This window comes from Opisthocomus hoazin, chromosome 27, assembly GCF_030867145.1.
Source record: "Opisthocomus hoazin isolate bOpiHoa1 chromosome 27, bOpiHoa1.hap1, whole genome shotgun sequence".
NCBI classification, from domain to species: Eukaryota; Metazoa; Chordata; class Aves; order Opisthocomiformes; family Opisthocomidae; genus Opisthocomus; species Opisthocomus hoazin.
In genome coordinates, this window is record NC_134440.1 from 4,531,346 (window position 1) to 4,543,950 (window position 12,605).

The following is a 12,605-nucleotide window of genomic DNA, read 5'->3' on the forward strand; positions in this document are numbered from 1 at the left end:
TTTTCCCTTTTAAATTTTTTTTTCCTTTTCTTTTTGCTTGTTTGAAAGGTTCTTCTGCCTTAGAGCGTTTCCCCAGCAGCTCTCCTCCGGCTTTGGCTGCCGAGCCCTCCCGTGACGGATGCACCGCCGGCCATCGGCCCTGCTTGCACCAAACCACTCCGATTTGCAATTTTTTGCATTTTTTTTGGCTGTTTTTTGCGTTTGGTCATCGGAGGCTGGGGGCATGGCGGGCTCCGAGGAGCAGCAGGGGGTTTAGAAGTGGAAAGAGCCACCACGGCGGGGCCAGAGGGTCCCCAGGCGGGAGCTGGGGTGGGAAATAGCGAAGGGAGAGGGTGGGAAAGGCGTTGAAGATGGGAAATACGTTAAATATGGGGAATATATTAAATATAGGGGATGTATGGCACATGAATAATATATTAAATATGGGAAATATCTTAAATGTAGGGAGTATATTAAATAAATGTAAGGAATATGTTGGGTAAGAGGGATATATTAAATATGGGGAATATATTGAATATGAGGAATATATTAAGTATGGGGAATATATTAACTCAATATAGGGAATATATTGGATATTGGGAATATATTAAATATAGGGAGTATATTAAATAAATACAGGGAATATATTAAATATGGGAAATATAGTAAATATAGGGAGTATACTAAATAAATATAAGGAATATATTCAGTATGAGGATTATATTAAATGTGGGGAATATATTCACTCGATATAGGGAATATATTGGATATGGGGACTATATTGAATATGAGGAATATATTAAATATGGAGAATATATTTACTAAATATAGGGAATATGTTGGATATGGGGAATATATTGAATATAGGGAATATATTGAATATGAGGAATATATTGAATATAGGGAATATATTGAATATGAGGATTATATTAAATACAAAGAATATATTAACTCAATATAGGGAATATATTGGATATGGAGAATATATTGGATATAGGGAATATAGTGAATATGAGGAATATATATGGAGAATATATTAATATAGGCAATACATTAAATATGGGGAATATATTACATATAGGGAGTATATGGAATACGAGGAATATACTGAAGGTACAAAATATCACAGATGATGAATATATTACATGCAAATACGTATTGAATATAGGAAATACACTGAATGCAGGGAATGTACGGAACACTGGCAATACATCAAACCCGGCAAACGCCAGTGCCGGGTGAACACCACACATCCGCTCCGGCGAACCAGCCGAGCGCGGGAAACTCAGCGCGTAACGGAACCGCGGGGAGTATGGCGGGGAGTATGGCGGGGAGTATGGCGGGGAGTATGGCGGGGAGTATGGCGGGGAGTATGGCGGGGACACCCCCCCCCCGGGCCCGCTGCGCGGCCCCGCCGCTCCCCGTCCCTCGCGGCTCCGCGCCCACGTGCGGGGCCTTTAAGGCGCGGCCACGCCCCTCCGGCGCGCGCGCCTCGCCGCCGCGGTGACGTCGGCCGCCCCCCACAGCCCCCTCCCCGCGCGCGCGCGCGCGCCCCCCCTCCCCTCAGGCCGGGGATGGGGAGGGAAAGGGGGGGGCCCGCCCGCCCCGCGGTGACGTCAGGCGGCGGCGGCTCGGGGAATGACATCACCTGTGCGAGTGGCCGGCGGCGGGCGGGAGCTCGCGCCGCAGTGTCCCCGCGCCGCGGCCCCAGCGCAGCCGCCGGGCGGAGGCGGAGGGAGGAGGCGGAGGAGGAGGGGGGCGGCCGCGGGCCTTCCGCGCCCCTCCGCCGGCCGGCATGGGAGCGGGCGGCCGCGGCGCCAGGTACGGCGGGGCCGCGCTATAGCGGGGGGCGGGTGCGCTGCGCGCGCGTTGTAGCGGGGGGGCGCAGGTGGGTCGCGTGGAGGGGACGCGGCCGGGCGCGGTTTCGTGAGGGGCCGCGTTGTAGCGGGGGGGGCTGCCGCCGTGGGAGGGGCCGCGGCGCAGCGGGGTGCGCGGTGTAGCGAGGGCTGCCGGGGTTGGGGGGGGGGGGGTCGCGGTGTAGCGGCGCTGGGCGGGAGGGGGGTGCGGGTGGGGGGGTGGAGGGCGGTGTTATAGCGGGGAACGCGCTGGGGAGGGGCGTGGGCTGGCGGCGTTGGGGTCTCGTTGCGGGGGGTGCGGCCGGCGGGGGGTCGCGTTGTAGCGGGGGAGGGGGGTGTGCAGGTGGGTGGCACCGGAGAGCCGGGGAAATGGGGGGGGGGGGGGGCTGCGCTATAGCGGGGGCGCAGGGAGGGGGCGCGCTGGACCGCCGGCGCTTGCGGGGTTGGGGGGGGGGGGCGAATCCGGCCCCGGTGCCGGTCCCCAGGGTGAGCCCTGCTCCGTCCCGCACCCCGGTACCGGTTCACCCCCTCCGCCCCCCCCGTGCTCTCCCCCTGCCCCGTCCCGCTATATCGCCCCCCCCCCCCCTTCCCACCGCTCCCAGTGGGCGCTGACCCACGGGGTGGGATTCGGGGTGTTCCGGCGTCACCCCCGCGCCAGGGGATGCAGCACCGGCCTGGCACCCACCCGTGATGGCGGGGGGGGTGCAGCTGGGGACCCCCGTGCCTCCTCGGTGGGATCGGTGGCTGCTCCAGCTCCCGGCACCGGCGTGCGTTGGGGACGCTCGGGTGGCAGAGCCGCCGGCGCTCCGGCAGCGGCGTCGCGGGGCTGCGGGTGCCGGAGGAGCCCTCGGAGCCTTCCCCGCGGCGCTGGGGCTGTACCCCCCCCCCACCCCACCCCGGGGTGCTCCCCTCACCCCACCCCAAACACCGCTGACCCCACGCGTGCTCCGTCTTCCCCGCCAGCTCCGTCGCGAAGCGGGTCTCGCCCCGCTCCCCCTGCAGCAGTGGCAGCAGCGAGGACAGGGGCCAGGTCACCCCCAAACTACCCAAGCCCTCGTGTCGGGGTGCACCGACCCCCCCCCTCCTGCTGCGAGGTGCCGCCGGCTCCGGGGACGGGGGGACACCCGTGGGCTTGGCGATGAGCCGCTGTTGTCCCTCCGATCTCAGCTGAAATCCCAAGCCCTGGAGTCGTTGTTGTGGGGTGACAGCTGCCCCGGTGTCCCCGAGCCACACCTTGTCACACGGGGGGTGGGACCCCCCCCCCCCCAAATTAAGAATTATGATAGATCGCGTTCGTGCTGCACCGAGAGGATCCCGTTCCAGTCCCTCCCGGGGAAGCAAATGGTGTGGATGTGGGATGAGGGGTGGGGAAAAAAAAAAATGGTGCTGGTGAAGAGGTGACATGCGTGGGAGGGGTGCTGGGCTCTGCGGGGGTGGGGGGTGGCTCCCGGTGGGTGCTGCACCCTCCCGGAGCGGGGGCCGGCTCCGCTCTTTGGGTGTTTGCTCCCTCCGAGTCCCGGGAGGCTTGGCTTTTGCAGAAGCGCTCGTTGCGATTGGGAGGACAAAGCGCTTTTGGTTTGGGGGCAGGGGAGGGGTTCCAGCATTTCCTCCGAGCCTGGGGACCCCAGGGGGGTGCGTGCCTGGAGTGTCCCCCCCCCCTGTCCCCTCCCCGGGCAAACCCTGCAAAATTCGCAGGGGACATTCCCCAGATTGGCAGGGGACGTTCCCCATCAGCACTGCTGCCCGCAGCGCCCGGGCTGTCGGCTGCCTCGCAGCTCCGCGCGGGCAGGGACCTGCGTCCCCAGCAGCGAAATGTTACAGATTTATATATACCTACTTATATACATATATTTTTTTTTCCCCGCTATCAAGCGTTTTTGGGGATTGTGTAGCAGCGCGGGGCTGGGGGAGCCGGCAGCGCGAGCCGAAGGGGGTCCCGCTGCGGGGGCCGAGGCTGCTCGTCCCCTGGGGCTGGGGGAGCTCCTGGGGGGGGACAATAAATTCGCATCTGGGTGCTGAGCACGACGCCGGCTGCGCTCGGTGGGGCAGGGTGCGTGCCGACGCGGGGACCCTCCTGCCCTCCCTGGGGGGTAGGCACCCCTCCTCCTGCCAACCCGCTGGTGGGAAAGCTGTTAATTGTTCCCTGCCAGATTGACTTATAAATTAACGAGCTTGCTGGCACTCTCCTCCTCCTTCCTGTGCGTGGTAAGGGCCCATATTTCAAGTGGGAAAAAGTCATAAATACTTTGAGTAATGCGAGAGGAGCTTCCAGCTGAAGCGGTGCCACCAAGTAGCGCAGGGGGCTGCCCGTGGGGGGAGAGGGGTCCCCCACAGCGGGGCCGCTCGGGCGCAGGGCGGTGGAGGTGATGGGGGGCAGGAGGTCCTCAGGTCCTCTTGTAGCTGCCTTCTGGCATCGGCCTCGCTGGCAGGATGGGGTCGCGTCCTTCGTGCCCCCGGGTCTCTGCCCCCCTGGTCCCTGGTGCTCTCCAGGTTTATAAATGTGAGTTTGGCAGCATCTTCTGGGGTGTCTCGTCTGGAGGGGAGCAGGTCTGCTCTGCCTTTTGTCTGGATGCTAGAGAATAACGGGTGTGACATTGCCTAAGGAGAAGAGGAGAAATATGCCCTCGCTCCTTCCCCAGGAGGGTGGGTTCTTGTTAGACCCTTAATTCTGCTGCTGCTGCTGTGGGGGGAGAGGTGGGAATGAGGGTGACAAGGCACCTGAGGTCCAGCCAGATGGGATGTCCGAGGAGATGACGTGGCCAAACGCTGGGGAAACTGAGGCTGGAGGGGCGGTGGTGTTTGTGGTTCTTCACAGCATAGGAAACAGCTCCTGCCTGCCACGCTTGTCCAGAGAGCATGGGCTGTATTTAGAGACCTCAAAGGTGTCTCCGAGGTGGGAGACTGTCCCACCCGACGCTGCTTTGAGGTCTCAAAGTACCGCCCGGCAGTGGGCTGGCGGCGGGTCGGGGTGGATGCCCTCTGCGGTTCCCAGCGTGGAGCCGGCGAAGGTCCCATCCAGCTGCTCGCCTTGTTGCAGAATAACTCGCGGTAGTAAACGCGTATTGAACTGTTTATCCACTTTTCCACGTGGCGTGTGAGGTTGCGTGGGTGGCGAGTCGTCGTGATGGATGTGAGACGCTGCCTGTGGCCTGCCACCGCCAATGGATTTTATGTGACCCCTCTCTATTCCACACTAAACCAGTTTTTCTTTTGCATTGCAGAGATAACAAAATTGCGAGTATAGGATACCGAGATAAAGTGAAGCCAGATCTAACCCGGGTCAGTGTGGGCAGTGCGAGCGTATGGTAAGGAGAGAGGTTATTTGGTTGTGTTCAAAAGGTGCTGCTAAGTAGTTTAATCCACAGTTGCTGAACTTTGAGCTTTAAATTCTTCTTATATGAGTTGATAAGAACATGCATACTACTAGTAACGCTCTCCCCAAAAAAGGAAAATCTGTAAGAGACTTCAGTTAAATATCATTGCTTCAAAGGCATGAAAAATGTGCCTGACTCTCTACTTCAAATAATCCCTTCCCTTGGCGCAGGTCCCTCCGTCCGTGAAGCCCTTCGCTCCCTGCGCTGGCGCAGAGGCCGGTGGGAGCGGGGTCGGAGCCGGGAGTCCTGGGCTTTGCTCCGGGCTGGTGGCTCTGGGCAGGATCCCCAGAGCTTTGGTTTTTTGATAATTGCAAAATGAAGAAAATCACCAGGCTGAGCGTGCTGTGAAGCTTCTGGCTATAACAGTATTATTTTTTTTTAAAATTGTTGTTGATTTTAAACTCGTGAGCCCTGAAGTAGTAAAGCTCAGGCCAGCTTCCTTTCTGAAAGTTTATTACACAATAAGCTGAAACAATCTGAGGGCTCTGTTTGTTAGGGTATTTTTTTTTTTTTGCTCTTGTCCTCCCTTTCTGATTGTTTGCTTTATAACTTTACTGACTTTTTTTTCCTTTGACATCACCCTAGCAAACTGAAAATTGTCTTTTTTTTCCCCCCATCCTTCGACTCATAAACCCTCCGGACTTCTGGGTCTGATCCAACGTCATTCTCTTGGACTTCTTTTTTTCCTAGCTTGGGTATCATTGTCTTGATTTAGTAATCTATCGAGCTTGGTGTTCCCGTTGCAGTAGCTGCCTGCGCTGTTGGATTATTTGCTGCTCATCTGAACAATCCCTTGCAGAGCCGCGTGTCCTGCACGCAGAGCCCTTTGAAGGTGGTTGTGTCCCAGTTCAGCCCCAGTATCATCCAAAAAAGTGATTTTCAGCCCATGTTGCCCTCTTGACATCACTTGATAAGGAGCTGGTTGGGAGGCGTCACTTTCTCTACACTTTCATGATTATTGGTTGCTTTTTTTTTTTTAATCAGTGAAACCTCTTGGCTCCCATCCTCCCCCCAGCTCCCCAGGGCGGGTGCGGTGTGCGAGCGGCACGCGTGGGTGCAGCTGCCGAGAGAGGCAGCTGAGGTGCTGCCGTGGCCCAGGCAGAGGATGGGTGCGTGTGTGTGTGTCCCCGGCATGTCCCGCCGTGAGGAGGGAGCACGTGCGGGTGCGAGGAGAGTGACGTGGGCTGTACGCAGACCTGAGCGTGTTAAAGGAGGTGCAGATCCTCAGAGGTCCTTAGGGATGCTCTGCTCTGTCTCTGGAGACAAAGAGGTGGTGACAAAGGTGACGATAGCCCAGCTCATGGGGATGGGGGACATGCCGGGACCCAACACTGGGATTTCTCCCTACTCCTGGGACTCGCTGGCCCCGTCAGGGGATTCTGTCCCCTGCCTTGGAAGGGTGAGGTTTGGCCATATCCCAGCCCAGCCAGCCTGCTGCCGCCCCGGGCTACTTGGGACTCACCTGGGCTTGTGCATCTCGGGTTTGGAAAGCTTTGGGGACGGCCTCTGCACAGCTTCGGGTGGAGTGGGGTTTCAGACCCCTGCTGCACGGCCATCGCCAGCCCGGATGGAGACGTGATTTTAGTTAGTAAAGTTCGTATATGTTGGTATAGCTCGGGCCATTGCAGTTTGAGTGCTGTTGTACAAATAGGATCTGTCATAGCGGCCGTGCTCTAGTTCCTTGGCAACATTTGCACAATTAAGAGCTGCTCTAGATTAGAAAGCAGATCTTAGTTTGCCTAAACAGGTTTCAAAACTTATCAAATTAAACTGGGCCAGGCCACTCATAAAATGTGCACACCTAAATTGGTTTAACATTTGCATGAATCAGATTAAATCAGGGCTGTGGTCGGGCAGGGATGGTTTGGGTTAGGAAGCCTGTGGCTGTTTCTGCCCGGCTCCTGGAGGTCTCCCCTCCTGCCGTGGTGTCGGGGCTGTTTTCGCAAGGCGGCAGCTGAATCACTTGTTTACGGCCTCATTTGATCAGCGATTGCTCTGTACGGTGCTGGTTTGCATCAGGCCAGGGGGTTGCAGTTCGGCTGGGACCTCGCAAGCAGTCAGGGTGTCCCCAACTTCGCAGAGACGTCCTTACGGAGGAGGGAACCCGAAGGTCGAGTGACTTTTAGGGGTGCGATCCGGGAGGTGGGAGGGTGGACAGCAACGTGTGGGCAGCGTGGCTGCAGGTTGGAGGTTGGGATCATGGCTGGTGTGGCTGCGATTTGCAACGTTTGGTAGGTCCTGAGGGTGCTTTGCAAGAAAGATCTCTCTCTCCAGGGGGATTTTCAAGCCCGTTGGGGTTTGGGTAGCGAAGCATTCACGTGCGAGTCCATACGTAGGGGGCACAGTGCCGGGGGGCTCTGCCTCTCCCGCTGCCGTCTCTCCGCTTCAGCTTTGGGGCATCTCGGCTGTGGTCTGCAGGGGTGTGAAGGTGGGAATGCATCTGGTGTCCCACTTCTGAGCACTGTTTCCTCCAGTTAGCCAGTTTAAGAGCACAACAGGTGAACTGCCCTGCTCAGGCTTTAGGAATGATTCGCTCTCCTTGGTGCTTGCTGCTGTGTTGCTGGGTGGTGGTGAATTTACACACCCGATCGAGGGATGTGTTGAGAGACACCAGATCCTAACTTCATAAAGGCCTGAACTTTACATAATGCTGCTTTCAGGTTGTTTTTTCCTCCCTTTCACTGCTGTTTGTGGGCAGTTGACACGTGATGCGATGCAGAGTTACGCGGGGTAACCACGTGCTCTGGGTGCAGAAAGCACGAGGCTGGAGGCAAAGTGCTCTCCGTCTCTCCTGCAACCACCGAGCCAGGATTTCAAATAGCAGGGAGCAGAGGGAGGGCATGGTGTGCTGGTTTCCGCGGGCCTTCTCAAAATGCGATAATCCCGTCTCGGGGAAAACAGCAGCCTCGTCTGAAACTCAACACGTCTCTTTGTGGTGCTTGAGCCGTATCTCGCCATCGCTCCCTCTGAGCTGTTGCTTAATTGTTTTCTTCTTTGTGATGTCCCTGTATCCAAATCAGTGTTGCTAGTAATTCCACAGATGATCAAAACCTGAAAAGTTCCTTTCTTAGAAGTCTGGATCATGCTTCCCTCCATTTTGCTTTTGTGAAGCCAGCAGAGATGGACAGACTACCTGCTCGCAGTGCTGCAAGCGCGCATGTGTGTGCATGCACACAAAATCGGCAGGAATTGGGGATTTATTTTTTTTAGAACTAATCTTCAGCTCTGATATCATCAAGTGTTTGCTCTGGTGCCTGTGAAACGTAGATGGGTGCAGTTTCTGGCTTGTACCGATCAAGGTTTCCCTCCTGCTGCTGCTTTCCTTTGTTTACTGCGCGTTGCTGTCGCTCGCCGCCGGCGGCTTTGACTCTTTCCCTCCACCGGCATCGAAGCGGAGTCGGAAGCTGAGCAGCAGTTTCCAGTCACCGTGTGAAGTTCCCGTGTCATCCCGCCCGGCACGGCTCGGGATGTGCGGAAAGCAAAGGTGATGGGGCAGAGCCGTCGAGGTGGGGTAGGCGGGGGGGGGCCAAGCCGACCTTTGCTCCCTGCAGGAGGGGTGGCCCTGGGCAGGCAGGGACGGTGACGGGGACGATTTAGTGTCGAAGCACATGAAGGGCGGTTCCCTGGATGCTGTGATTTCCACCAACGAATTGTGCCCTAGAATTGCTCCTGTCCCCTCCGGGCAGCTGGCCGGTGCGCCCAGCCCCCTGGACAGCATGGGAGAAGGGGAAGATGGGGGCTGAGCACCGCAGCCCTGCACCAGTGGGCTGCACGGGCATGGGCAGGGTGGTGGCAGTGCCGTCTGCAGGCCAGGCGTGACGTGGCTGAGCCGAACACCCTGCAGAGAGCAGTGGGACGCTCTGCAAACCTGAAGGCACCAGTGCAGAGCGATGCAGAGGGCTGGGCGTTGTGGCAGCCGGTGCATGGGGTTTGCAAACCATTTCATCAACCAAAGGGCGTTTCTGGCCGCCAGCATGGGGTCACTGGCAGCGGCACAGACCTCGGCCTCGTGGCGTTTTGCACTGGACCATCACATGCCACGAGCGGAGTGGTGCAGGAACCTCCCGGTCAGCTCCTTCCCTCCGAGTCGCCATTTTATTTTTCTTAAACGTTTATGTATAACCGTACACTAACCTATAAAAATTAGTTTAGGATGGCTGCCAAGAAAATCTCTGCAGTGCCTTGTGGGTAACTCCCTGTGAATTACCATAAAAGCTGTAGTGCCGAGGCTGCTTTGGCAGTTGTGAGGATGCCAGTCATAATGCTCTGTATTTAAAATTCAGATGAATGTGTAATGCATTCGTGTCTGGATTGCAGCAGCATGTAGTGTTCTGGTGTCCCTGCCCTGCGCGCCGCTGCACCCGCTCTTACTTTTTAATGTCTTTTTGCATTCTTCCAGCGTTTTGTCTGATTGCAAAATGCAACAGATAGCAAGACGTAGGCTGATCGCACTTGGAGGGAGAGTGGTTTCTGATAGCTTCCTCCCAGGAGGAACGAACCTCCTGCTTCCATTGAGCCAGTGGCAATATTTCACTTAAGGGAAAAGCCGCTCCGTAACCCTTCCCCTCTGCATCCTGCACGAACGACGTCCCGTTTCCGAGGGCACTCTATTTCTGGGTGTGCTGAATGCCCGGACCCGCACTCGCTCGAGTAAATGAAACACGCGTTGTCCCGATGCTCGGCGGACCCTGTGCACTGGGGATGTGGGGATATCGCGCTGCCGTGCCGGGGAAGGCTGTGGCTCTCTTGGAAGCAAGCTGGTTAGTATTGCTGCTTCGCTATGTGCGCTTGGAAATACGAAGTGCTTCTCTTAATCTGCCTCCGCTGGTTTTCCTCCGGAGCCGCGAGCCAAGGTGGCTGCAGGTCTCCGAAGCAGAACCTCGGTCAAGGAGCTGCTCGGCTCGGTGCGGGTGCTTGGCAAAAGGTGTTGCTGATCTGCTGGGCATGATGGATCATTTCATTTACATTTTCCTGAAATATAATATTCATCATGGTGTCAGTGTCCCACCTTCATTATAGCTTACTGATAAACATCTCTAATCGGAGAACGATCTCTCCGCCCTGCCAGAAGCCGCTTGGGGATAATGAATACCTTTTTGGAGCTGGGAGAGGGTGTCTCGGGGATGTGTTCCTGCTCTCCCACCCCTGTCTGCGCAGAGAATTGCTTGCCTGGCTGAGAAATAAAGCAAGAAGCAAATCTGTTTTTCCCAGGCTATATTGGTGGTATTTGTATGTGGCTGTTTCTGTTCAGGGCTCTAAGATGGTGGTGGTTTGGATGCAACCTGGTGTCCCTGGTAGTACCTGACAGTGTTTTCTTGCCCAGGGGTAAGAAGGGACCCTTAAACACAGCCCCTGCCTTGCTTGTGGCTGGGGGCTTAGGGCAGTGCCCCAACGCAGCCTAACCCCCCCCACGCTGGGCAGCCGGGCTGCTTCTCCCACCCCGCGAGGGGTAAATCCCTGCTGCTGTCCCGGCTGGATGTTGGCAGGAGGGGTTGCAGCTTGATGTCGGCTCTCACGAGGTGTTGGGGCGCTGATGGCCCTGCATGTGGCAAAGCATGTGCCATGCTGTGTGCGGTTCAGATACGCCGTTTTACCGTTTTTCCTGCGTGTCCAGAGCAAGTGCAGCAGCGTGCAGGACTCGGCGCCAGTCCTGGGAGCAGTTAAACCATCGGCAGGCTCAGCGCGATGCCGGAGTGAGCGGGCTGATGTGGGGAGCTTGGGGGCTGAGCAGCACGGCTCGCCTCCTCCCTGGACCACCGACACGCAGCACAGCCATGATGGCCCCAGCTCCCTGCTCGGCACGGTGGCCTCTGCGTCCCCGCGTTGCCGGCAGCCGGGAAGCATCCATCAAAGTACTGCTTGTCTTGTTCCTCTCTCAATTGGTTTTGCTGCCGAGGAAGGGCTGCTCCTCTCACAGAGAGCTCTGACCGCAGGAACTCAGCATCCATGCTCCCCATCCGCCCCGGCTCGGCTGCTGGCCTCGGCCACCTGCTCCAAAGGGAAGGTGATGTCTGTGGTGGCCAGCATGGATTTTTTCATCTGTGTGGCAGTGGGAGATGGCAGCTGCTGGTCCCACAAGCTGCTGGGACTGCTCCGTGTCAGAGAGTTGTTGGCTGACCATCCTCTGAGCCCCTCTTGGGAAGGAACCTGCAGGTTTTGGGAGCCAGCTCCTGATCATCTCCAGGGTTCTGACCTTCAGCATCCGAGATGAAGCATTGCGGGTCCCCAGAAGTCCTTGGTACAGACCTGACCTCCTGGGCTGCTCTTCTGGAAAGGGCTTTCCTCTCCCTTCGCCTCTGCTTGTGCATCCTCTTCCGCCTCTGCATTTGACCCAGAACAAGCTGAATTTTCCTCTGGTTTGGGATTTCCTGTCACCTCTGTTCCTCTCTGGCATCCAGGCCCTGAGACTCTCAGCCTGTTTCTGTCCTGCTGCAAAACTTGTCAGGAGGAGGAAAGTCCCCCCGAATTCAGAGTCACTGGACACTGTCCATCCGTAACACCCGACTGCTGCTCAGCCGTGCATTCCTGGCTCTGCTTCAGGACCCGCTCAGAGCGCCAAGGAGGGCGGCTGAGCAAGTTCCCTGCTAACCCCTCCCTGGAAGGACTTGTTGCACCATGCTGATAAGAAGATTTATTTTTTCCAGGAGGCCAAAGCACAACTTGGCACCCTCAAAGGGTGAGGATGAACCCGCTGTCGTGCTCAGAGCAGAGCTGTGTGCAGGGCAGGAGGCGGTGGTGAGGTCCGAGGACAAGCCACCATCTCTGCATGTTCTGCTGATGTTATCCTGCTTCCTTCGGGAGGGATGAGGAGGAAGCTCCGGCAGCCCCTACCACGTTTCAGTGCCTGAATTTTAGCAGCCTGACCTGCAGAAAGAAGCCTGTCTGACTCTGTGGGATGGGAGCTCACCCCCGGACTACGTGCCCGAAGGGCTTTGCTGCTGGTCCTGGTAAGGGGATCGTGGTGAGGCTGTCGGGGTTTTGAGAGTGACTATGGACCGCTCAGCATCTGCTCCTGAGCTGCAGGCAGGAGGATGACAGCTTTCATGCTTTATCCATTCATCTCTCCACAAAGCAGCTTGAAAATCCCCGGGCTGAGCCGCTGTCCTAGTGGTGCAGGGGCAGGAGCATCCCTTTGCTTCTCGCTCCGTTGGAGGAGAGCCGGGGGACAGCACCCATCCAGCGGCTCCAGGATGGGCTGGCCTAAAAATAGGTGTAAGGCTGCTTTAAAAAAGGAAAAGTAGGGAGAAACTATAATCTTTCTTAGAAGTAAGAGAGAAAAGTGGGTATAATATTTAATGGTGCTCGCAGCTAAGGCTGCTCATCCTGGCTGCCTTTTGGAGCGAGCCGTGTGGGTTGAGGGGGCTCAGATGGGTGCTGTGGGCTGTCGGTGTACGCC

The 12,605-nt window shown here is 57.0% G+C and overlaps 1 protein-coding gene across 20 annotated transcripts in view; it reads left to right on the plus strand.

The window, feature by feature from the left end:
• Window positions 1-1,630: 1,630 nt before the first annotated feature.
• PTPRS (protein tyrosine phosphatase receptor type S) overlaps window positions 1,631-12,605 on the plus strand; it is a 166,005-nt gene continuing 155,030 nt past the window's right edge. For 7 of the 20 annotated variants that reach the window (XM_075444333.1, XM_075444341.1, XM_075444338.1 and 4 more), the window contains exon 1: window positions 1,631-1,800. The gene's annotated coding sequence lies outside the window, so the exon portion shown is untranslated. Of the gene's footprint in view, window positions 1,801-5,056; window positions 5,141-12,605 lie in introns of those variants that run through there. The other 13 variants (XM_075444344.1, XM_075444345.1, XM_075444343.1 and 10 more) reach the window with 3 other exon arrangements.